The sequence below is a fragment of the Candoia aspera genome, chromosome 11 (assembly GCF_035149785.1).
Source record: "Candoia aspera isolate rCanAsp1 chromosome 11, rCanAsp1.hap2, whole genome shotgun sequence".
In the NCBI taxonomy this organism is placed as follows: domain Eukaryota; kingdom Metazoa; phylum Chordata; class Lepidosauria; order Squamata; family Boidae; genus Candoia; species Candoia aspera.
In genome coordinates this window covers 14,582,316-14,607,705 of record NC_086163.1, presented here as the reverse complement: position 1 = coordinate 14,607,705, position 25,390 = coordinate 14,582,316, and the positions used below count along the sequence as shown (strand labels likewise).

General features: G+C 38.4%; 1 pseudogene; it reads right to left on the bottom strand.

Moving 5' to 3' along the window:
- Positions 1 to 7,971: 7,971 nt before the first annotated feature.
- LOC134504194 (U2 spliceosomal RNA) lies at positions 7,972 to 8,102 on the bottom strand (annotated as a pseudogene).
- Positions 8,103 to 25,390: the final 17,288 nt, after the last annotated feature.

Below are 25,390 nucleotides of genomic sequence, written 5' to 3'. Positions count from 1 at the left end.
GATAGGGAGGGAATGGCCCAAAGCCCCCCATGACTGTGAGTAGACTGGAACCTGGATCTCCTCATTCGTAGTCCAACACCTTCACCACCATACCACACCAGCTTTCATTTAAAATACCCATTTTGCTTACAATCCCATAAAAAAAAATGGAAAGGCTAAAAGGTTTGACCCCTATTTCCTATGACACTAATATTCCAGAAGAAATTCAGAAACTGACTGCCCGCTCTAGGTCCCATTCCATTTTATATGCACAATGTCTGAGATGTTACAGCATCTCATGGGTGTTTGGAAGTGTTGAAGGCAGGAAAAATCTGCCTACTGGGCCAAAAGAGAAGAAACTTCAGGTAAAACCCATCATCACAAACTAAACCAGTATATATTAATTGATGCTGAATTTTATTTTATTGGTTTGTTACAATTATTTCTATGCCACCTACTTGAACATCTGCAGGTGACTACTGAAAAGTTATGGATCTCTCTTGCTTGAAACAAAGCAGGCACCATAGCAATAGTTTGACTTCCCATACTTTATTTCCTTGACCCAAGACCAATGGGTGGACACTGATCATTCAGAAAACTCCCACCAGATGCTTGTTAATCTCCACGTTGGATCACCCAGCTTACTTATTCCACAAAAAAACGCCAGTCACATTCGGTTGGCATTCCTCAAACGGTGCTTAGTTATTTGCTATTTTGCCAGTGCATCCATTTGATCCCAATTCATTCTTCTTTCTAGCTTAATTATGATACCATCACACTTAATATTCCTCTTCATGCTCTACCACTGGGCTTTACTCAACATTAGTTCTTGCATAGCTGATACACTTCCCTGCCAGTCCATTGTCCTGTGTATGTAATATAGTCACTTTTCTCCAAAAAGTGGAAACTACTAGATTAAATTTCTTCAGCAACTGCCATGTTACAATCAACCAAAATTGATTTACAGTCCAAGACCAAACCCAATAAAAAACCAGCATATGATACCATAACTATAAAAAGAAATGTTAAAATTGCAAGAAAACCCTAACACCACTAGCAGCTAACAATTAATAGCAGGAGGGAGGAACCAGATGGTTTCTAACAGCTATAGCTATTGATAAGAATTTTGCAACCTTCTTAGAGGTTTCTGAAGAGTGGTCACTCAGGAGAAGGATAATGTTCCTTCTGGACCTGTTAGGCTTTGCTTGTTCCTTTAAGCTTTATTCTCTTCTCTTCTCTTCTCTTCTTTTTATTTTATTTTATTTTATTTTATTGAATTAGGCTTTGCTTCCTAATTCCCCCAAAATACATGCAAATACATAATACTGATTTGCCATCCAAACCACCGTGCTTGCAATTATGAAGACAAATCTAAAAATAATTGCCGTATTTCATAGAATTCAATATGCCTTCTCTCACTGCTTGTCCCATACATCTATCTCTCTCTACATTTTAAAGGATACCTGCTTTTTCTAACCATTAACTTTTATGTTTCAAATGGGTTTCATTTGAATCCAGAATCCAGCACTGAACAGCTGAACGCCAAACACTTTTCCATTTAAGGACAGCATAGTGTGTGCCATTTTACGAACAAATCCATCCTGGTGTGCTATGCGTGTAAAGGTTTGCAGTTTAAAAGTATCAGGTGTATTGTGTGTAGAAAATGCTATTTTTTTAAAAAAAAGAACTAAATATCTTAGGGGAAATTATTGGGTCAAGTAAGGTTTGGGACAGATGTTGCCACAACTTCATCAATTCCTGAGAAATCCTGTCTAATTTTTTTTCTACCACTTCCTAGACTGCTGTTGCATTCATTGTATGGTCATTGAGCCAAACAGGGAAGCACTTGGAAAGAAATCTGCATCCTTGAAAGACCTCTTAGGGCACAAAAATAGAGACCTCTAGGCCATTCTATAAAGTTGACAAAATAAGTGCAACCACCAGGGATTTTTTTAAGAAAGAGCAAACACCTCATTCTGGTTAGCATTTCTCCCATATTGATCTGCTCTAACAAAAATAGTCAGATTCACTCCCAGCAGGAAGCAGGGTAGAATCCTTTTAGTCCTTAGGGGTTTTTTTGAGGGGTGGGAGATTTTGAAAATGGTCATATACACGTACTTACACGCAAATAAGCCCTTAATTTTTTTTTATGTCAAATACACATATAAATAAGTCCACAAATGTATCTGCTCTTACAGTTCACATTATTCTTCATTCACCTGATTACATATCACTCTAGTAGAAAAATGTTTGCATGTGTGTTATTAAAACACTCCCTTTTCTGACTTTGGAAGTAGACAAATGATTTAGAAGCAGAAACAGACAGAGCTGGAAAAACATGCAACTAATGCATAGTTGTTGTTTTTTTAGCTTGATTAGCCAAGCCAATAGAAAATTCTAGAATATGCAGACAATTATTTTAACTGTCATAGACTGGCAATTGTAATTGACATGATTTGTACGAGATGCAGTGTAATAACTGAATATATTAAAAAAAATCGCACGGCTTGATTACCAGGCGAACATTACTAGTGCCACAATATTATTAACAACACAATTATCACGGCATCCCTAGGACATGCTCTTAGCACTTCGATGCATTAGCGAGCCTGTGCTAACGAAGAAAAAAAAAATTAAAGTACAGCAAATTTCCAAGCACCGGTTGGGCCCAATATCATTAAAAATTTATAAAAGTAGCCCCCCCCTCCTTCTCCACAGCATAACCACCCCGGATGTGACAAGTGTTTGGTTTAAATGAAGATCAGCCACAAGGAATGAGCTGAAATCTCATGCTCTTTTGTCCCCCCCCCCCCCCAGTTCCTTTGGCTGTTCCATTCTCGCAGGCCTTTTCCCTCCCCCCCACAACACCCCAATCCAGCTGAAATATGTAACCATTACAGAGTGACAGTTTGACACACAATGACCTGTCAGAACATTCATCTCTCAATGTTTTATTTTAGCAAAGAGCCAGGCTGCAGGAAAAAATAAGCAAGTTGTTTCAAGGCTTGGAGTGAGATCAAACATTTCTGGCATCTCCACTTACCAGACCTTTGATTTACAATGGATCTGTCAAGGTCTGATTAGACACTGTGTGTTTAAAACCTATAGATGTTGCACAATCGCGCAAACTCCCCACTTCTTCCCCCTCCCTCCCTCCCTCCCTCCCCCCAAAAAACCTCTTTTTTTTTTGCTTGCTTATAATTTCATTGACACGGGTAAGCTAGGTTACGCTGCAAAAAAAAAGGGCTTATATCTTGCAAGTGAAAACCACTCTGCATTTTAAAAAAAAATACAAAACAAAATCAGCCACAATTAAATCACTTACATGAAAAGCAGGCTAGCTTTTTTTTTTTTAATGGTTGCTATCTGTATACAATTTTGCCAGACCTGACTACATTTTTCAACTACCCATCCCCATCCAGAAGGAAAAGAGGCTAAGGGGGAAAATACATCTATTTCTGGCCCTTAGTCCTTGCACATTTTCCACACAAGATTTTATTATTTTCTGTTTCCAAACTAATCTGAGTATTTAAAAAAAAACCCTCTGAAATGACTATATATTTAAATCCCCATTTTCTCTGAAAATAGGTGTTCAAATCAGGGTGGTTTTTTGAAAACACACATTTCAAGGAATCCTTTCTCTCCAAGTAGTACTGAGATGTACATTTTCAAGCTGTAAGAGTCATATTGCTGCATTTGGAACATATAATATATACTACCTATAATTTAGCTCTTGTGAAGGCCTAACCCACACATTATTCAGCGATATGTGGATACTTCTTTTAACACAAGATTTTGCAAGATTCAAATTACTGAAAATACATCTATGTGTTCACAGCAGGTATTTTTACTTTTTTAATTTTATTAATGCTGGATAATGTGGTTCCTCCCAATATTAAAGCCTCATTTTAGTTATGAATATATTTTGAATATTTTCAGGATTGTAAGCTGCCAGTTTACATTCTCAGATGGCCGAGATAGTCATAATAAATAAATAAATAAATAAATAAAAATGTGCTCCCACAAATTACAATGGCAACATGTGGCTTTAAAAAAAAAAGCTTCAGGTATTAAATATTTTCAGTGCATTACACTTTCAGCATATGTAATTGCAACTAAAATGAATGCACACAAATGAACTGAAATATATGGATTCCGTTTGCAACTCAAAAAGAAACAGCAGAATTTGTGCCCAGCATTAACATGTGTAATTCCTTAAGACTATATTGTGGCATATGGTTCATTGTAGGAAATTATGAATACATGTCTTTGGAGAGCTTTTGGTTGTAAATTTGGGGCTTTGTACATCCATAACAATGCAATCTGACAAATGTAATTTATGCAATATTGAGTTAATACTGTATTATGAAATTAGCTTTCTGTAGTAAAGCTGTAATTTTTAAAGAGAAAGACAATACGGTGAAACAAAAACAAAACCAACATTAGCATTTCATGAAAGGTAAAACTAATCTTCCAACAGTCAGTTATGTGATTTATTATACTGTGATATTTATGACTATTGGTATATTTAATCAACTCCTAATCTACAAACAAACAACATTATAGTCCTCTTCAGGCATTCAAAATCTGTCCGAGTCTAAAGCAACAGAGATGCTGTGGCCATCCAGCCCTACGCCTTTGACTTCTATGTTTTCATCCTGAAAAGTCTGCACTGGAAATCTTGCCATGCTGTTTAGGACCATACAGAAAAACACTTCAGCCTTATTGTCTACCCCTTCTCATTCATTTCCTGGAAAGAGAATTGCTTTTCAAAAATTGTTTCAAGGAAGAGTATTTCTGTGATATTATTCTAGGTGGAGTGGGGTGTTTTCATACTTAGTTAATTACACTGGCCAAGGGGCATATGGAAGAATATTCTCTCTTTCAACGTTCCCTCTTGCTAGGCTTCCCACATTTCAACTCAATCTATGGGGGGACATCAGAAGGACACTGTTCTCATCGATGGTTCTTCTCCAATTGGGAAGTTGTGGCAGCCAGGGAAACTTGTACATGTGGGAAAACTGTACCACAGAATAGTGCCAGCCATTGTCAAAAGAAATTTACAGTCTCTTGAGAATAACAGAGACAAACAGAAGCCTCTCCTGCAGGGAAAGAAAATGTTTGACAAACTGCAAGCCAGTTTTGGCACATCGTGGTTACATTTCCACCAATGATCACCTAAGTAAATGCAGGAAAGCTGCAGAATGAAGCAGAGGAGACACTAGATCTGTCCCCATCACAACCTGGATTTAGAGGTATCAGATGCTTGAAGGGGGATAAACACAGTCGGGACTGATCCAGTTTTGCACAAACAAAATTGATATTGAAAGGTCTTGACAAATGCAAGTCTTTAGGTCTCCAAAAGTCTCCCAAATTTCAAGAACAGTTTAATATGGAATATGATGGCTTAAGTTTTTTCAGTATAAGAATAATCTTAGATATACAGGCTTTCCAGTGAAGAACTACATATTGTTTAGCAAATCATCCTGTTAATAAAAAAAAAATCATGAAAGGAGACATCTCATCTTGCCCTTCTGTAAAGTCACATATAGTACTGTTAATCCTCAATCAGTCAGCTTGGAATCAGCTGTTCTGGTGGAAAACAGCTGACTGCTGTTTTGCGAAGCAGGGAGGATTCCTTAGAGAGGTAGAGAAACATTCTCTAGCAGAAACTATTTTGAGTTTTCAATGAGGAATGAAATCATAGGTAAGGTTTCCAGTATAACATAAGAAAAAATCCAGTAAGATTCTACAACTAAAGCACATTGAGGTAGTACCGTATCATAAGTCTCCTATGTAACATAGCATCACAACCAGAACGGATCCAAATTGGGAACAGTTCATGAAACAGCTCTTTCCAGAATAATTGGTCAATTGCTGTCCAAGGATAGGCCCAGAGGTGTTGTTCCTACCAGATTGAAGATAAACTTGGCACCTTCTGGATGTTTAGAATTTCAGTTTCCAACAATTGCCAACAAATTACAGTCTGATGCATATTCTTGATTGAGATCATAAACATCATCTTTTGCATTTCTTCCAATTGGTCCATCTTCAGATTGGTCCATCAGGTTTCAGAGTCATAAATGCCTCCAAGACAATCTCCTCTCCTTTGCTAGCAGGTGAAAAACCCCAAAAGATTGCTTTGTTCTGCCATCATTGCTTCTTTCATTATGTATTGTTTTTATTGTTTTATAAGTTTTGTTATGTTTTTGAGAATTGCCCAGAGCCTTTGGGAATCAGGTGGTGTACAGACTGAATAAACAGACTTCATGAGCACCTATATTTTTATGAAGTAGAATCATTAAATTAACTTCTTTGGCTAATGGGGTGCACCTTTATTTTGTCCTAAACCTGGTCTCCTTCCCTTTCCTTACTCCTAGTTCACAACAGTACCTGGATAACAGATTATTATTCTACTCAATAAATGAAGCTGAATGCGCAAACCAAGTAAAACTGTGATGGAATGTCTCTCTGAGGAGGGAGGAGGCGATGCTATGATGCCCAGAGAGGGGGGAGAGAACGCATTCCAGACTGATAAAAGGAGTCTCAGCCTGCTTAGTGTGGAAAGTGCTGGGGGCGGGGGCAAAGAAGATGGTCAGGCTGGCACCGCCTTAGTTTCCCAGGGGTATCTTTCCCTTTGGCTCTGAGAAGGAAACTTTAGTCTGGCAAGATTCTGTGTATGCTAGAAAAAATAAAGAACTAGAGTTAGAACTCTGACTCAGTGTTGTTTTCTTCTCCGATTGCCCTGACAAAAACAAGGACTTAATACTTTTTAAGACAACCCTAAGGTAATTCTAAAACTTATTAGGCAGCACATAAAACATACCAACAAGTGAACTAGCAGAAACATATGCCTGCCCAAAGAAAGTCAGAAACAAGAATTAAGATGTCCTTGCACAAGATCATTATGATCTTCTTAACAAGTTATTCAACCAGTTAAGCATAAATTTCAGTTTCCATGTATGTTGCTTCCACCTGAATTTCTTTTTCTTTCTTTCTTTCTTCCTTCCTTCCTTCCTTTGCTTTCCTTTGCTTTCTTCTTCCTTCCTTTTTTTTTTTTGTGTGGTTTTCCATCAGTACAAACCTTTTCCTTTGCCTTATGCACCAGCAAACATACTGATACAATTTAAAGGTCATGTTCTTTTCAAACTGACAGGACCCTCCAAAATTTTGACGAGAGTCCCTCTAAGAATCATATCGCACAAACGGAAAGGAATTAAGTAAAGCATCACTTGATGCAAGTTCAATCATGTGAACTGATTAGAAAATGTACCCATGGAGAGAAGCCATTCAAAGTGTGACGGACAATCTTTCAAAGGAAAGAGATCTCAGGTTAATAATAAGCAACCACCAGATAGCCAGGGAAAAGGGGAAAATAAAGCATCAGTATAAATATAATTGCTTTCAAATACTTCTCTTTAAAAAAAAAACCTTCTCCCCAACTTTTTTCATTCTCACCTCCTCACTTTTCTTAGCTTACAATAATTATTACACATAATCCTTTCATTTCATCTTTAGAGCAAGTGATATGATCTAGTTTAGTTGCAATATACTCTAGAAAGCCAGCATTAAAAATTTAATCTAGAGAAATTTTGATTTGTCAATGCAAGGTCAGGACTGGACCAAGATGGGAGGTTGGGCAGATGTTTCTCCAGGGCAATAGGATCCCTACAGGGTTGTTTGCTTTTCCTGGGTATTTGAACATAGCCTGGAACTTGAACAAGCTGAACTAGTCAAGAACCAACAGGGATGAGAAAGCAGATTTTCCCATGCCATTTAGGAAGAAATTGGCAAATGTTTGCAAGCTCATAAAAAAAATATTAGTGGTTGTATGTGTGTAAATACAAGGTGTGTTCACATTCAAGAATAGGATTTGAGAAGAGGAGGGAAGAGGGAAAGTGTGGCTAATCTCACCAACCTTTGAGTGTGACCCACCTTTCATCTATCAACAAGCTCTAATTTGTTTATTAATTTATTTAAAAGACTTACTGTATACGGTGGCCCATATTATGTGCCATAACCCTGGGCAGCTCATAAAACAAAATCTAGTCCTCAAATAGAGAACATATCAGATATTAAACTGATAAGAACAGATACTACATTTGATCTTAACTAAAACACATAACCCCAACGTCCCTTGGGCCACACACGACATACAGTATAATATGAACGCAAATTTATCATAAGACATATTTTGATTTGGAACATGAAAATAAAGATATCCCTGAGAATATCTGCCATCCCACCAGATCAGATAGAGTGGCTGCACTCCAGGTCCTCACTATTAAACTATGTATGTCATCTGGCAGGACCTATAAGAAGGGCCTTCTCCATAGTAGGCCAGCCTTCCAGAAGGCCATTAAGACCTGGCTCTTCCCCCAGGCACTGGGCCAGGATGGGAGTTGAGTCCAACACATGCATATTTGGAATATAGATACCATGGCACCTTGGTTGTGTCCAATGGTTTGTTTTGTTTTGTGTATGTGTATTTTGTTATTTTTGTATGTTGTTTATTTTTATGATTACATTTGTATGCTGCCTGACTCCCAATGATTCTAGGCAGTTGTTCTCAGCCACCCAGAGTTATGTTGTATATTATATCTGTATTTTTACTGTATTTTGTAATGTAATGGTTTTATAACTTAATCCTGTTTTATTGTAAGCCGCCCAGAGTCCCCCCATAGGGGAGAGATGAATAAATTTATTAAATAAATAAATAAATAAATAAATAAATAAAATACATATGATGGGCAACCATATACATCTTTTAAATAAATAAACAACCTATAGTGACTGGGGATATGGCTCTCTCTCTCTCTCTCTCTCTCTCTCTCTTTCACACACACACACACACACACACACTACAGTCTGGTCAACAGACAGAAAGGGTAAACATATTATGTTCAATCTTCTTGGACAGTCATATTGCCTAAAGTGTTCACATTTGGCTCCTACAACATAGCTTCAAATATGTAGAAGTGTGAAAAATGTGGGTACACTTTTACGTTTTAAAGGACGCAAAGAAATTGAGTGTATAAGTAAATTAATGGTGTTAGCCATTAAACTTGAGTTCTGAAAGTTAGCAGACAGATAGTGTTTATCCTACTGGAAAACTTTTGCTTCACAGGAGAATAAACTTATTAAGGCTCTGTGACACTCTTGACAGGAGATTCTAAGCAGAGCTCCTTCCTAAACCAACAGACATTCTCCATAGAAAAAGAAAATATTGTCTCACGTTCTTCTTCATTAGAACTTGCTTTGCCCTTCCTTCATATGTTTCCAAATCCCCATGAGATATATATTTATTTGTTTATTTATTTTACCAAAATAGTAACAACTCTTCCAGGAGCCGAATACAGAAGGAAGAGGCAATGGCCAAATTGTCTATTCAAATAAATACAATGCCCTCAAGCCTTCATGTCCCTTCCATAATTGATAAGATTGCCCAAGGATTAATGCCATCTTTTTCTACAAAGATTTAACAAATTTGTTTTACATAATTAGCAACTCTTGATGATGAAACTCAAGTAACTGTTGCCACATATTGTACACATGGGTCTAGTTAGATTTAAATGGTTTATAAATTTTATAAATAAATTAGGGTTGAATGATCCATAGACCTCACATGGCTCCCAAATTCTTTATCTGTTATATGTAGAATCCCCAGTTTCATATCTTTGAACTTTGGTGCCAGAACACTCCACATCACCAGTGCTATTTACACACACACAAACACACACACACACACAAAGTATATTAAGCCCAGAACACTTTCTCCAGATTAAAGATAAAAAAATCAGTGGAGCCTATTTGTCCCCCAACTACTGAAAATAATAACAGACAAGAAGTATGATCCATGCCTCCTCTAACATTATTACAAGGACAGGGGTACCAAGGCCTCCAGTTGTGAGTTAGTTAGATACACACACACATATACACACAGATCTTATTGGAACAAAGTGCTTGCAGTTGTAGCAGAAATCAATATAATCAATACAAACCAGTCTATAGGAAGCATGGAGGATTGATCCTTTTGTGGACCATGCCCCAATGGCAATTTGTAATACCCAAATTCTTGTTTCTGATTCTCTTTCATAGAAAGAGTTGTGATCTATTATGAGCAGAAAATACAGGATTCCACAAAGGAGGATTTCAGAATCATGTGGAATGGAATCACTCAAATGACTACTTGAAATCATTTGCACCAAACTAAAATTGTAAAAATGCTCTTGACACTTTTCATTATTATATGTTACCTTGGAACTCAAAGGTTTCATCACCCAGTTTGCGTTTGCTTTGATACTTTCCAGTATGTAATACCTTTACAGATATAAAATACATTGGTTGAAGGTGTATTTTTGTTAAAATGTCATGTTCTGCCAAAGGGGGTTCTGCCGAGGCAGAGACAGTATTAATAAACAAGAATCAATTGTAGTCTATCATTCTCACAGAAAAACGTTTAAAAATCAGGGCATCTTCCAGCATTATTCATTCTTTGGCAGTAGCACATATGTGAAAAAATGGGGCATTTTAGTCAGTGACAAGCTGGTTAAAAGTTAGTTATGTGAAGCTGCTGCAAATATGGTAAATGCAATTTTAGGTTTGTTTAACAGATCCTGAGTCCCCAAGCCATGGAAATTAACAGCTTCCTCTTATTCTCTGCTAGGAAGGCCTCATAAGGAACACTACATTTTACAAAAAATATAGACCAGTGTTTCACAACCTTGGCAACTTTAAGACATGTGGACTTCAACTTCAACTCCCAGAATTCCCAAACGTCTTAAAGTTGCCACAGTTAAGAAACACTGATATAGACAAATAGGGTCAGGGAAGAACAACTACCTCGGCATTGGAGAGACTGTGGAAATTTCAAGCAGAGTCTGAACAACCATCTGATCCAGCTACCCTAACTTTGGAAGCTGGGGTGGGGATTGGAATGGATAGCCTGTAAGCTCTTCTCCCTAGGTTGTTATGTTTTAAGAAGCACCATATAGAACAATGTACATTTTATGTCATCCCCTTATGGATAATATGGGGATAGTAATGATGAATCTTGCAGAGTTCTAAGAATTGCAGCAAGGCCATGTGTAAGGTGTGTTTTGAAGACTACATAAATATCTTTAGTAAATTCAGCCACATTGTAAAGCCCTTCACATGTGACCATTACAACTACAAGGCCATAGGAGGGGTTAACACAAAACACACTCAGATTCAGCTAACAGCACAATACATTTTCTCTTGGCAGCTAACAATTGAACATAATATTATATTGTTTAAATACTCTCTCTTGAGATGCTCTGTGTTATAAAAATGCATTATACTTGTTTAAAGCATGTATATCTGACATTTTTAGCACATAAATTAGGAGCCCAGCGTGCACATAAGTCTTAACTTATAGCCTATTGTTTCTGAACATGGGCAACTAGAATTTGCTATTTCTCAGATCCAGCCTCTGCATCCTACATGGACTTAGATCTCATTAGATAAAAGTACCTGACCCAAACAGGGTTGTAGATTTGGAGAGACATATATGTTTACATGGAAAGTGATTTGCTCAATGACAAATGATTGGTTCTTTTTTTACATAGTAATTTTATTAAAATTACAATTAAAAAGATAAAAATGAATACAAACTAAAAGAAAAAGAAAAGAATAAAAAGAAAAAGAAAAAAAGAAAAGGCACAGAAAAGAAAAACTAGAAAGAAAAATAGAAAAGAAAGAAAAATAAGAATAAAGAGAAAGAAAAGAAATATATAAAGAAATGACTTCCCCTTCATCACAAGTATAAACAGCTTTAGTAACTTTTCACCTTCTCTTAAAATAAAACAAATGATCTCTTCTTCCCATCTCCCATCTCTTTATAAACAGATCCCTAAAGCCTCATTGTTTCATTCCTGATCAGCAGAAGTCCATTAAGGGTTACCAGAAATAACACATCTGTTTTAACCTTCATCAAATAAACCAACTTTATATTCTTCCTTTTGCTTTGCTTTTACTTTTAACAATCTTGATCTTTAGTCCCTTAAAATAATGTCCTAGAAGTTGAGTGTTTTCATTTTTTCTTTGTCCCTTCTCACAAAATTCTTCAAAGTTTTAACAAGCCTCTATTGTAAATCCAATACAAGAAAATTATCCTGGTCATTCTCTTGGTTTGTTATTTGTACATCCCTTTTAATTATTAAGAGATCAGCCAGCTTCTTTTGTATGTCCAGTGTAGCATCTTGTCTTTTGTATGTCCAGTGTAGCATCTTTTTCCATATCATTCTTGTAGCCTGCCATTTTTAAATCCACTTTCAGATCAGTCTTGTCAGATATAACTTGTTCTTCTTTAAAAACACCTTTTAAACACAGTCTATCTATAAAGGCAGACACTCTTAAAATTAACTTCTGAGTCCATTGTTCAAAAATATCATTCACTATGTTCAGTGTTAAAATATTTTGCTTCATTCTGTATTAGTAAGTCAAATTCCAGTGTTCGTCTCCTTTAATTGTAATCTTTAGTTCTTTCTGGTTCCCTCTAGTGTCCAACCTTTATAGTCTCATCCTACGAAGTGTCTCTTCTTGTTCTAAAGCTATTGAGCTTATATCCTGTGTTACTGAAACCTCAACTGACTGTCAAGCTGAGACAAGGGAAAGAAATACACTCCATCATCATTCCATCCAAGATGGAACCAATGGGTCACAAAAGGGAGTTGGCTGCTTCACAGTAAAGACTCATGGAGTCTGCCAGGACAAAAACTGATGCTCAGTTTCTACTATCAATCCCATATTCAGCAAATGGAAAACAGAAAGTCACAGACTTTTTAAAAAATGGTGAACCACAGCCATCTGGTCCCTTTCCAGATCTTGAGGCCATATCAGAAGAAGACACCATTCCCCTTGTTGGCTCTCTTGTCCAGCTCAAGCTTTGGTCCAGAGATTCATAGGATTATAGAAAGTAATGTTCTGCCGGCTCACCCAGCTGTTCAGTAAAAACCAGTAGAGTCAATACAGGCTGATCACAAATTGCCATGTCTTGTTGTTTTACCCAACCCTATCTGGAAATACTGGAGACCTTTCAGTATGCGAAGTAGGTGCTCTGATATTGAGCTACATCTATCACTTCAGGCTTTTCCATAGACCCCAGGAAAATACAGGTAGTCCTCATTTAGCAACCACAATTGGGACCAACTTGGTCATTAAGCGAAGCAGATGCTAAGTGAAACCGCAACTGTGCTTATGATCTTACTTCAGCTTCCCTTTGCTTTACAGACCTGTGAAGGTCATAAATGCGAGGAATGGTCGCAAAGTCCATCACCATTATAACTGCAAATGGTTGTTAAACGAGGCAGTCACTAAACAAGGACTACCTGTACATTTTAATCTCAGAGCTTCATATTACAACTGGTTGAGAGGTTTCCCTAAAGAATTATTTTAAAACTATCCAAAAAATAATAAAAGATAGCACTACTTCCATTCCTTTCTTTTTTCATATGGAGTTTCCAAAAATATCCTATCCACAATAACAAAAAGGATTTTTCTCCTGCTCATTTGTCTGTTTAAGCTTTCACCATTCTACTCTGGCTCATTCATCGCTGGATCCAGACCTTCCCTAGGGATTCAGTGTTTGTCTTTTATGAACCGGCATTCTCCGATCCCAAAGCCACACCTGTGGCACCACAACACAATGCAGTTCTCAGACAACGGGATGCCAACCAACTGGCAGCTTTAATCTAGCACTACAAAAATGACAGTTTATGCTGATGTTTCAAGAGCTTAGTATCCTTTTTTCTTCTCTTCTTTCCAGTCAACATCAGCTTTCAGCCAAGCCATAGCTACAGCAGAACGATTGCACAGTTGTACAGTCAAAAACAGTACCACAAGTCTCTGCCTGAAACAACTACACACCAAAACCCACCCCAAGCACACTAAACATGGGGAAAGGTTAGGCATGCCTGAATGGGCCTTTTCTCTCCCCCCCACCCAAAAAAGAACAACTTTTTTATCCAAACTTCTGGAGAAGTTGGACACTTGTGCCTGTCTATTCTATGTGTGCAACAGAACCGGGAGATGAAATCCTGAGGAATATTAGGTGATTGCAAGAAAAAGTACATCCTTAGAAGCTGCCTAAAGTTACCAATTTCAACAAAAAAAATTGCAGAATCAGTAGAAAACAAGCAGAGCAAGCAAGCGTTACTGGACTCGTGTTCTATTTTTACTTGCAGGTATATTTCTATTATCGTCATCATTATTGAAAAATGTGGTCCAACCCCAGTGGCCTTTCTTCCATTGTCTTTCAAGAGAACATCTGCTGCATGTGCACAGGCTTGTAAGATTTTTTTAAAGAATTCTTGGAATCAAATATCAAAACTGTACTGTATGTCACAGACACAGTCACAGACTGACTTTGCTTGGCACAGTTGATCCCAGATGCGCCCTCCTCTAATCCACTCACATCTTTGGGTCCTTCAGCCCTCATTGGCCTATTTTAGTCTTTCAAGGCACCATTCTTCCTTTCTCGTCCCCCGTTTTATTTCTTTGAAACACCATTCTTCTTGCCAGAGTGAACAAACCCTTTTTAAAAATCTGTTCTTGCACATTTAGAGCCACTGCAGACAGCAGCTCCATTCAACTCCTGTCCACTTTTGCCTTTTTTTCACCCTCAGTGTGCAAAGCAGAGGTGTAGAGCCTTTTTAGGGCTTTGACTTTCCATATTTCCTCAGCTGGAAAAAAAAAAGAGGTGCTGAAGCTTTCAGCTTACAACAGGGCCTAAAATTGGTTAAATAATATTTTGTAAGAACCACAGGTTGCGGTTTGCTTTGCAAATCTTCCCCACACCCAAAACTCCCATTATCACTGTATCTATTTCTATTTTTTCCTCAGCTGCTGCTGAAAGCAAATGAGCACAAAAGTTCCTGTTGCTTCTCTTCTTCCCTGTTTTTCTTTCTTTTCCCCCCTCCTTGACATTAAAAGCCAGATGTACAAACCACTTAATGCGCTCTAAGGGTTGTGTTAAAAGACCCTGGCATGTTGATACGGATGCCCCAAAGGTCAGTCATTTTTTTGAGGCTCAGCTCAGACAATTTTTGGCATTTTATACACCCGCACGCAGGACAGCTCTCGAGCAAAGCCTGACCTTGACAGTGAATTGGATAAATAAACCTTCAATTTATCCCCTCCATCTCAAAGCTAGTCTAGCCAATCCCTCTGGAGCCTTCACCTGTCCACATCGTTCAACTGACTGCAACTTTCATCTGACGAGCATCCACCGCTTTTACAGGTTCAGTGACAAACACCGTCTAACAGATAAGGCTCCTGAAAAGTCAAAGTCAATAGTGCTTCCATTGAAAATTTAATGCAGGTTCCATCTTTAACCATCATTCTTTCCCCACCACGGCTGCATATATCCCAGGAGGCACTTGAAGCAGAGCTCTGCTCCATAACAGGTAAAGACATGGCATTTAATGATACTGTCTAAAGTGATCCAAGACTATGGAAAATAATGTGCACTCATGTAGCAGATAAGCACTGCTGAATGTACTAGAACAGCAGTATCTTTCCCAAGACTGTCACCAGATAGAAAGTGACACAAGGCTTGCCAATGTACCTGCGTTTCCCTGTTGGAGGGAAAGGGGGCTTTCAGAGGCACCAAAACAAAAAACAGTTGGAGAAATCAGTGAAGGGAGGGATAACTACTTCTCTACAATTAAGTATTCACATCCTCTTTAATTCACAGGCGTGGGCATACTGGTCACACACACACACACACACACCCCTCTGAAAGATCTATCCCATTAACAACGTCCTTAATCAACTCTCCCATGTTTTATTGGAGGCAGGGAAAAAAATTAATTAAATAATAATAATTTATTAAATTTATATACTGCCTGGCTCCCGGCAACTCTGGGTGGTTTACAATTGTTAAAAACATTTAGAAACAAAAATCAATTTTAAAAAAAAACCAAAACAGCACAGACAGAACAACGATGGTGAAGAAAACAAACCTGAGAGGAACAAGAAAGAACAAGGGGCCATCAGTCACCCTCGCCAAAGGTCTGGGAGAAGAGCCAGGTCCTTAAGGCTCTTTGAAATTTATTTATTTATTTTTATTTATTATTCATATTTAATTACTGCCCATCTCCCCCAAGAGAGGGACTCTGGGTGGTTTACAATAAAATCAAACTCCGAACAGAAACATTAAAATCTCATAAAACCAGACACATCACAATAATTATAAAATGCAATAAATAAATAGCAGTAGGGTGGGAGCCATTCAAATTTGGGGGGGGGACCTCAATCCAGAGGGCAGGGGCTGCTACAGAGAAGGTGCTCTTTTGTGGTACCAACAGATGGCAATTTTTAATCGATGGAACCCATAGTGCACCAACTCTGCTAGATCAAACTGACCGGGCAGATACTATGGGAGACAGGTGGTCCCTCAAGTAACCAGGCCTCATGCCATGTAGGGATTTCTAGGTGGTGACCAGCACCTTGAATCGCACTTAGAAGCAAACTGGCAACCAGTGCAGCTGGTGAAGCAGAGGTGTTTACATGGGCATACCAAAGCATGCCCATCACCACCTGCACCGCTGCATCTGGATCAGCTGAACCTTCTGGGTGGTTTTCAAGGGCAGCCCCTTGTAGAGTGCTGCTCTAAAAGATTTCTAGGACATTTAAAACACCTAGAACGTTTCTGTAGGATGGGTAAGGCTCAAAATGTTATTGTGCTATTGCAGTGAAGAGGGGAAGAGAGAAATCTCTATGTGGATACCGCACAAAACCCCACTCTATCAGTATCAGTGATGAGACTAAGACATGAGAAGGGTGTAGATTGAGAAACCCATTTGCAGACAACAGGGCAAAAGTGGTCCATTTTTTCTAAGTGATGCTATTTGGTAGCTCTTAAAAAGAAGAACAAAGCATCAGAATCATACCATTCCTATGTGCCATGAGGATGTAATATTTGACTTAAACAGCACAAATCTCTCAAGATGCTCAGAACATAGCATGACAAACAAAAAGCAACTTTTATGGTTCAAAGCAAAATAAAGTTTTATATGTTTCTGAATCTAATCTCAGCTTGGACTTCCTAATAGCCCCTGAACACAACAATGAAGCATAATGTAACATTTCTACGACTGCAGAAGGAGCTATTTTCTCATGCATGCCTTAATAAGAGAATACTGTAAGAAACAACCATTTTTTAAAAAGAGTGTTTTAAAACAGGAGATACAGCACTTAAGAACTTTTTAAATGCTGGAGAATGCACCAGGAGCTTTCTGAATTCAACACTCCAGCATCGAAGGATATTAATTTCTCCTTTCATTATTGCCTGCTGCTTGCTGAAATTTATTTATTTATTTATTTTATTTTATTTATCTAATTTGTCCCCACCCATCTCCTCCCATCGGGGGACTCTGGGCAGTTCACAACAATCGATTAAAAACAACAACCATAAAATACACAGTATAAAAATACAATAATAAATAATATAAATAAAGGTAAAAATATTTCATGCTATATTGTTGTTTTATTTTTACTAAGAATGCTGATCCAGATTTAGCCTGATTCTGAAAGTTCTTTATTTTATTCTTATAGAAGAATCCAGACCCAAGACTGGGGATAGTCCATTTCTGGACTTTGGCACTTTCATATTCTTTTACTTATAGTTTCAATTGATTTTCAGATTCATCTCAGGGTTTAAAATATATACATCCCTACATCATATCTCTCTTCATCTCCTTAGGAGAACAACAGAGAGGAAAAGTGTGAGTTGGTTGTTTGCAATGATCTTAAAAAACAGAACAAGAATATGGGGCTTCCAGTCCAGCGTGGCCAGATTCACCAACTCCAGAGAGAGCTTCTCTCCTGGAAATCAATTTAGAGGAGGAGAGCTTCCCGTCTTACAAACTAGCAACTCCCACTGGGATTGGGACATCACATATATTGACAGTAGACCTGCGCTCAACTTCAAATCAGGGGTGAGTAATCCACCACCCTCTTTTTCCACAGTCCCGAAAGCCCTCCCCACAAGACCATGCTGCTGTAATTCAGTGGCAGATTCTAGAACAGGCCAAATCAGCAGTCAGACATAAGTTATGCCTCCAAGACTTTGATGTATCTGCTTTTAATTTTAAATAAAACATCATTAATGCAGCTATTTTATTTACACCCTCAATGCAAAACTCTCCAAAAATTCAAAAGTGTCCAAACATTCTTGTGACCTGCCTCATTGCAATACCCTGCAGTCCCCACTCCCTCTCCCCCAGCCATGTATACAGGATATCCAGCAGTTATAAATGTATTGCTACAACTGCAGTAGGTGATATAGAGGTATACTCTGAAGGATTCATAGTATTTCCCACCGCATACCTGCCTGTGCATCCCCAATTCATCTCTTGGAGGCTTCCATCCTAACGCCAGAGTATGCCACCTGAAGTCCAAGATCTAAACCTTGGGATAGCCCAGGAGCCCCTCCAAATATTTCTACTAAATGGTCACTTGGTGTCTGAAGTAGAAATGCAGAACAGTCATTGCAACCACCTTTAACAAATGGGATTTTCTCTTCCATTTAAAATCATATTGAATCTAATCTAGCTTTCCTCCCTAGTTCCACTTATTTGCAGAACAGCTACTAGTGCAATCCTCAAAGGGCTAAATGCCATTCTTTGTAAATAACTGTTTTATAAATTGATATATTAAAGCATAAAGTATATGCATACCCCCATCAATCAGAGCACCTTCTCAGTCAATTAATTCATTAAACACTACCGTTCTGATTTTTATAAACATAGATTTTTAACTCAAGGACATTCTTAGGCTACAGAACATATTAGGAACCAAATACGTATGTCAGAGAAGATGGAAATCAGCTGCAATAACTTAACAGCAGGAAGAATAATATAAATCCAGCAGAACACCAAGGTATATAGAATTTAGCCCTAAAAACCTGTAGGCGGGGGATAGATAATACAACCAAATGATTCAAACTTGCAGATGAAAAGTCCTACTTCATCTGCAGTTAATTCCCACTCTTTGTTTAGACATATTTCTTCATCTGGAGTTAGGGAACAGGTTAGGAAACAATTGCAAAGACTGCTTCAGCCCCAGTTAATAATAACTTTTTCAATCCATGCCTTCAAGGCCTAAAAAAACATCCCTCAATGGTGCATTAAAGCAACTATATCCCTCTTTTTGATCCTGATGTGTTGGCAGATACAATAACCATTCAGTCTTCAGCAGCAACCCAGCTTCAGTCAAAACAGAGTCTGGATTGCTTTTTCTTTTGCTCCCTGCTTGCCAGAAAAAACAGCAACTCTACTGACAATTAATTTGGCTTATCCACAGGTGCATTCTTTCTATCTCTTTCCAAGTTTTTTTTAATGACATCTCAGTTTTGCTACATCATCTTTGCCTTTATATCATGTAAGTTGCTGGTTTGCATTTAAAAAAAAAACTGAAAGAAGGAGTTAAACCAAACCTATTTTCCTGGTAATTAATTTTTAGACTTCCCTCTTTCTTTCTCCTGTTTGTATTTTTTCAAGAGAAAGATGCTTCATCTCTCAGCAGGGATATAAAACTGGCTCAGAAAAAGCCAAGGACCGCTAACTGGAAAGGTCTGCATGCATGCATGCTTGTGTGTTGGACCAGATGGGTAGAAACCAAGCAATATTTTAATTCCAAAGTTGTAATCCATTTGATTTCCCTTTTTTCCCTGTTTTTTTCTTTGTTTATTGCCACATTACTCAGATAATGACTTGATTCACATCACACAGACAGCAAAACTCTGCTTACTTCCAATTGCATTTCTCTTTCTCTTATTTTTCTCTCCCTCTTTTTTCTTATTTGTTAGACTTCCCTTATTAAAAGAACATTTAGGCTGGTGTGATGGATATTTTTCAAGCAAACACCAAGCAGCTTATGTCAACAAGGCAAGTGGGCAACTGGTGAGAGAGCAATACATCGTGTTTGCAAGAAAGTCACAGGACATTTCTTTGGCTCTGGAGCAAATTTGTAATTTAGCAGCAGACATTTCTCTCTCTTGTTCTCTCCCTCCCTCTCCCCTGACTGGAGTACTTGGGACTGCAGTGATGTCACTAAGCTGGCAGTTTGTATAAAAAGTGCCCAATTGTTATTCCTGCACACTTTGCTGCTTGGATAGAGCCCAGATTCTGCCAGAACAAATGAACCCAGCACCAAAGAAGGGATCACAAGCTTCTGCCCACTCCCCCAGCGTGTAGGTCATATGAGTACCCCAATAATAGAGTAAAAGTTGAATAAACCACTTGGTCAGGATTGCATATCTATGACTAAACCACTGAAGATTCTTTTGCACAAGTTAAGTCATGCAATACTGTCTACAAATCACAATAGCTAGTCATCAACAACCACACTGTAGCCTTGCACAATGTGTGAACCAGCTCTAAATGAAGAAGCCAGCTAGAATATTATTAGTACACACACATTTCAATTTTTTTTTTTAATTCATTCAATCGTGTCCGATTCTTGGGGACTGCCTGGACAAGTCCCTGCAGTTTTCTTGGCAAGGTTTTTCAGGAGTGGTTTGCCATTGCCTTCTTCCTAGGGCTGAGACAGAGGGACTGGCCCAAGGTCACCCAGCTGGCTTTGTGCCTAATACAGGACTAGAACTCACAGTCTCCTCATTTCTAGCTTGGTGGCTTCACCACTACACCAAACTGACTCTCCAAATATTGTTAGCCTGTTTGTATTCATTCAGGAACCCAACTCCAGGTTTTCCTAGTGGAAACCTCATACGTTTTCCCCTTCCACAGTATTTTCCAATTCAGCTGCAGGATAGAAATTGGTCACTCCAGGTGGGGGACTGCATCACAAGATGAAGGTTTGTGCCTGGTTGATTGTTCTAGATCTGTCAGCAGTGAAGAAAGAAGCAACAGCCACAAGTCCCATAATTGCTGGCTTCATGGTCATGGGAATCATGGTCCAAAAATACCTGGTTGCTGGCTTGCCTGCTCTTAGGATATAGGAACATAAGGAATTGCTTCTGTTGAATCAAGCCATCCAATTCACCTCAGCCAATGAAAAACCTGAGGCTGCACATTATAGTCTAGCAATTTTATTAACCCAAGCTTGACTGATCTCAGAAAAGCTAAGCAGGGTCAGAACTGGTTACTTGGTTAGGAGATCACTAGAAGATCTCAGAGCTGTAGGGCAGATTGAGAAATTTACCCCAAAGGCATTAACAAGCCATACTGTTGCCAACCAAACTGTATTAGGGTGTCTATGTCATCACCAGTGGTTGAGAAGGTCTTGAGGAAGACTTGGTTTACATTTAGCTGTAAAATCTGGTGATGCAAATATTGGGGAGGGTTGTGAGAAAGTTTGCCACTGTTATTTTGCTACTTTGCTGCCAATTGTATTGTTCTAATGATTTTTACATATTGTCTCCAGAAATAAAACAAAACAAAACAAAACTCAATGCTTCAGCCAACCTGTCAGAGGCATGGCTTAGTCAGCTCATGAGAATATTAATCTCCCACTTTTGCTATATTGGTATCTGTTACTTCAGCAAAAGTATCATAAGCTGGTGTGATATTTCTTCCACTTTCACAACAATATCACTGTTTTATGTCATGTCCCATTTTATCTTTGTCACTCACTGGTAAGTTCGCATAATATTATAAACTGTGTTTTTATTCTTTTCTCCCACCCTATGATGAAGAGTGATCATCTCTGTATTGTGGCAGACAGTAACATGATGCTAAGTCTTCTATGCAGCAGAGGTCCAGTGCTATGAGGGTGAATGCTTCTAGCTCAGTTCCCCTCAATGGGGTGGCCTTCATGCAGGCTAGGAATTCTGGGAGTTGTAGTCCTGACAGTTCTGGTGGTTGCTGTAGGCCATGTAAAATGAACATGGAGAGGAGGAGGAGGAAGAAATCAGTGACTCTGACTCTTGCAACCTTGGTGTAATAGCTAGTTCTCAGAAGGTCCCAAGAAAACAGCCTGTTACCAGACAAGTCCATTAGCAAAACAGCAGACAGGTAGATACTATCTCTCTTGCCCAAAAGAAAGTGACTTCAAATCTATTATATCATATGGGAGAAAGGAAGACAAGAATTTGAACCTTGATTCACTTATAAATATTGTGGGTTTGCATCTGATGCATACCAGTTGCTGGAAATCTTTCTTCATGGCATCTTTAGCATTTCTACAATAACCATGACCAAGTGCAAACCCTGTTGATAGTGAAATCAAGGTCTAAATTCTTGATGTAGCAGTCTGGAAACCACTCTCTTTTGGACAAGAGGAACAGTTTCCAACCATTTCTTGTTTTGGTAACTGATCCACTATCAGGCTGTTTGCTTCTGACCATCTTAGACTTTCCTGCCATCCCATCCACAAGTAAAATGTGAAAACATGTAGCAAATCTTGCCTCCAGAACAATGCCCACCAGTATGCTTCAAGGCTGAGCAAGATTCAGTGTAGGTCAACCCACCTACCTCTGCCTGGTTCAAATACATTTATTCATCAAGATGGTTTTTCTAAACATGAATAATGATTGTTCTATCTGATGATCATTAACCATATCTATCTGCTTCAAATCTCTGATAAGACAGTGATTTGATAAGACAAGTCGAGTCAAGCCCATGGAGGCAATCATATTATACCTTTATTTCAGTAATGGACTAGTGACATCTGCAAGATCCAATGCCTTTGTCAAAATGGCTACAGCAACTTTGCATGGTCATGGCACATGTACAAAAAAGGAGGAGCTTGCCTCACAACAGGAAGACATTGCTTTTGTCATTTGCACCCCACTTAACCCCTCCCCCTGCAAACACCTCCGTTGAACTGCATAAGAATTCTAGGAGAGCTCAACTTACAGCAGAGCAGAGCATTGCAAGCTGGGAAAATATGTACTTTGAGTCTATTATTTTCAAACTGTGGCAGCATCCCTAGTAACACTATTATAAATTTATTTAAACTATGTTTTTCCCCTAGAGCACTCAGCGTGCCCTAGACTCGGCAACATGACAGCTTTCTAGTCCACTTGAAGTCTCCCGCCCAGACATATATTTTTCACTTATATTAATTCTCCATCACTTTTTCCCTCTCCATTGACTTCTCTTCTTGTCATTTCATACTCCACTGCTTTTTCTGTAACAAAATCATGTGCCACAGATTATTCTCTTACAGTTAATTTTGTTTTGTCTGCATTTTACGGTAATCACGAAAGGACATCAACACACTGCTTGTCTACCATGTCTGTGTTGCATACAGAAATTTCTGAACACAGCGCATATCCTTCCCATCTGCTTTGAGATCTTCATTGATAACTTTCTTGAAAATGCCCCACAAATACTTGCAAATTAAGCTATTCAGTAACATGTAAGGTTTACAAAATCTCACTACCTCACCATTTGTTTCCAACAACAATGGCCAATCAAAAGCTTGTGCTAGAAGTAGGGTGAAAAAGCCCTTCTCCTAATCTTTGACCTTAGCTCTGACAGTCCAGAGACCTGCCATGATACATGGACATTCATTGCTAACAACTGTCGATCTACTTTAATCCATTTTATATGGACATTCCTTGCTCAAATCTGCTTAAAAATCCACTGACTAAATATTTATTTTTTAATTTCAGCCAATTTCTTCATCGCAAACCTTTATGCCATGCTCTGCAGTCCAACAGCCACTGATGGTGCTCTCCTACATGAATTTGCCAATTCTGTATTGTTAAATCCATGCGAACAAGTGGGCCATGCCAAAAAGTATTGCAATAAATTCTTCCTCCTTTGGTATCTTCCTTCCTTTTCCAAATTTACATCAAGTTAATTACGTAAAAGGGTGAAGTGCAGCCCATGACTTCATTAAAAAGGGTTTATCTCGGATGCAGTGACCAATGAAATCAGTCTGTGGGCAACCTGTATGCCATATTTAGCCCCCACCCCTCCGCCGCCCCCACCAAACCATCTTTGCAGACCACAGAGCCCCTCCAGATTGTCCTGCTAAAATTCAGCATCAATTTTTCATGGTCTAATTTTTTTCTCATTCTTAAATCAATATTTAACTTTCAAAAAATTCTCCCCAAACCAGGCTAAAAATAATGTAGTCAAGTCTTCAGTTTTTCTCTCTACTTGCAGAGGACATCTTTTTTTTCTTTTTTTTAAGTGCAAAAAATGTTATTGCCCATCTTGTTAACAATATAGAGGCAGGTCCATTAAGAGGAGAACAGAGCATCTAATTTATGTAACTAATATATTGTTGAGGTCTTTGAATCTAAGGGGAGAAAGGACAATGTTTCCAGTTCACTTCCAATCAAATGTGCAGAGCCAGTATGCAAGACGATACATAAACTCCAGCATCATGCTAATAGCTGTAATTGATCAGTACAGCAGCCAATCAGTGAAAACTAGAGAAAAGTTCTAAAGTTGGACAAATGCAAGACTGTTGATTGAGTTATCCTATTTGAGATTATTTCCTTAGTCATAGTCTATTGAAGAAGAGTACATTATGGTATGGTTTGATAGGTGATAGATGATCAATGAGAGATGATATACAGAAGAAACAGTAAATTGTATAAAACGTGTGGTTCACCAACCTGGTTGTAGAAGCATCAGCCCACTGAAAGAGATGATTGAAATCTGTAAAGTAGAAGAGCTGCTTGACTGCAGGCATTGAAGACTATTTGTTTGTAGTAATATGCTGGTTTCAAGCAACCCTCTTGGATAACATCTCCCAATCACAGCTTGAATCTAATTACATGTTGTGTTCATTACATTCATCTCCTTGTGACATTTGGTTATGTCACCCAGTTCAGTCATCCATCCCACTTAGTGGAAGGAGCAAGGGTGGCGAGGGCTGGATTTGCAAATTCACACACAAACACAAAGACGTAATTAAATTAAGGACATTTTAAACTGTAAAGCAGCACCTTCACTGCAATTTGCAAACATATTTGTCCTCAAAGAAGCCAAAGCCACCAGTTCTTCTGCAATTTCCAACAGCGTATAACGGAACAGTCCGAAGTGTGAAATAGTTGGAGCTCTGCTGAACATTGATAGATTTGAGACCAGCAGTGTCATATCGCTGGTCCTTGTTTCCGTAGTAATAGAAAGAAGGCATTAGGCATTTTGCAACTTAATGAAAACAGAGACAATATCATATCAAAGCCTCCTTTCTCTCTTCTCTCTTCATCACCATTCACTATGCTGTCTAAGGCTCATGGGAATTGGTGCTCAACAGCATCCTGAAAACGCAATTTGTCCATCCTGGCAATATAGTGATGAGGCCAAGAGCGATTTTCAGAGCAAGTTCTATAGTGTTTTTTGTTTGTTTGTTTGTTTGTTTTGGTCTGGGGTTTTTTGTTTGTTTGTTTGGAAAACCCAGGCATGATTTCTTCTTGCTTCCTGAAGATCAGGTCCAATCCTTGGAGAGATGAATATTATATTTT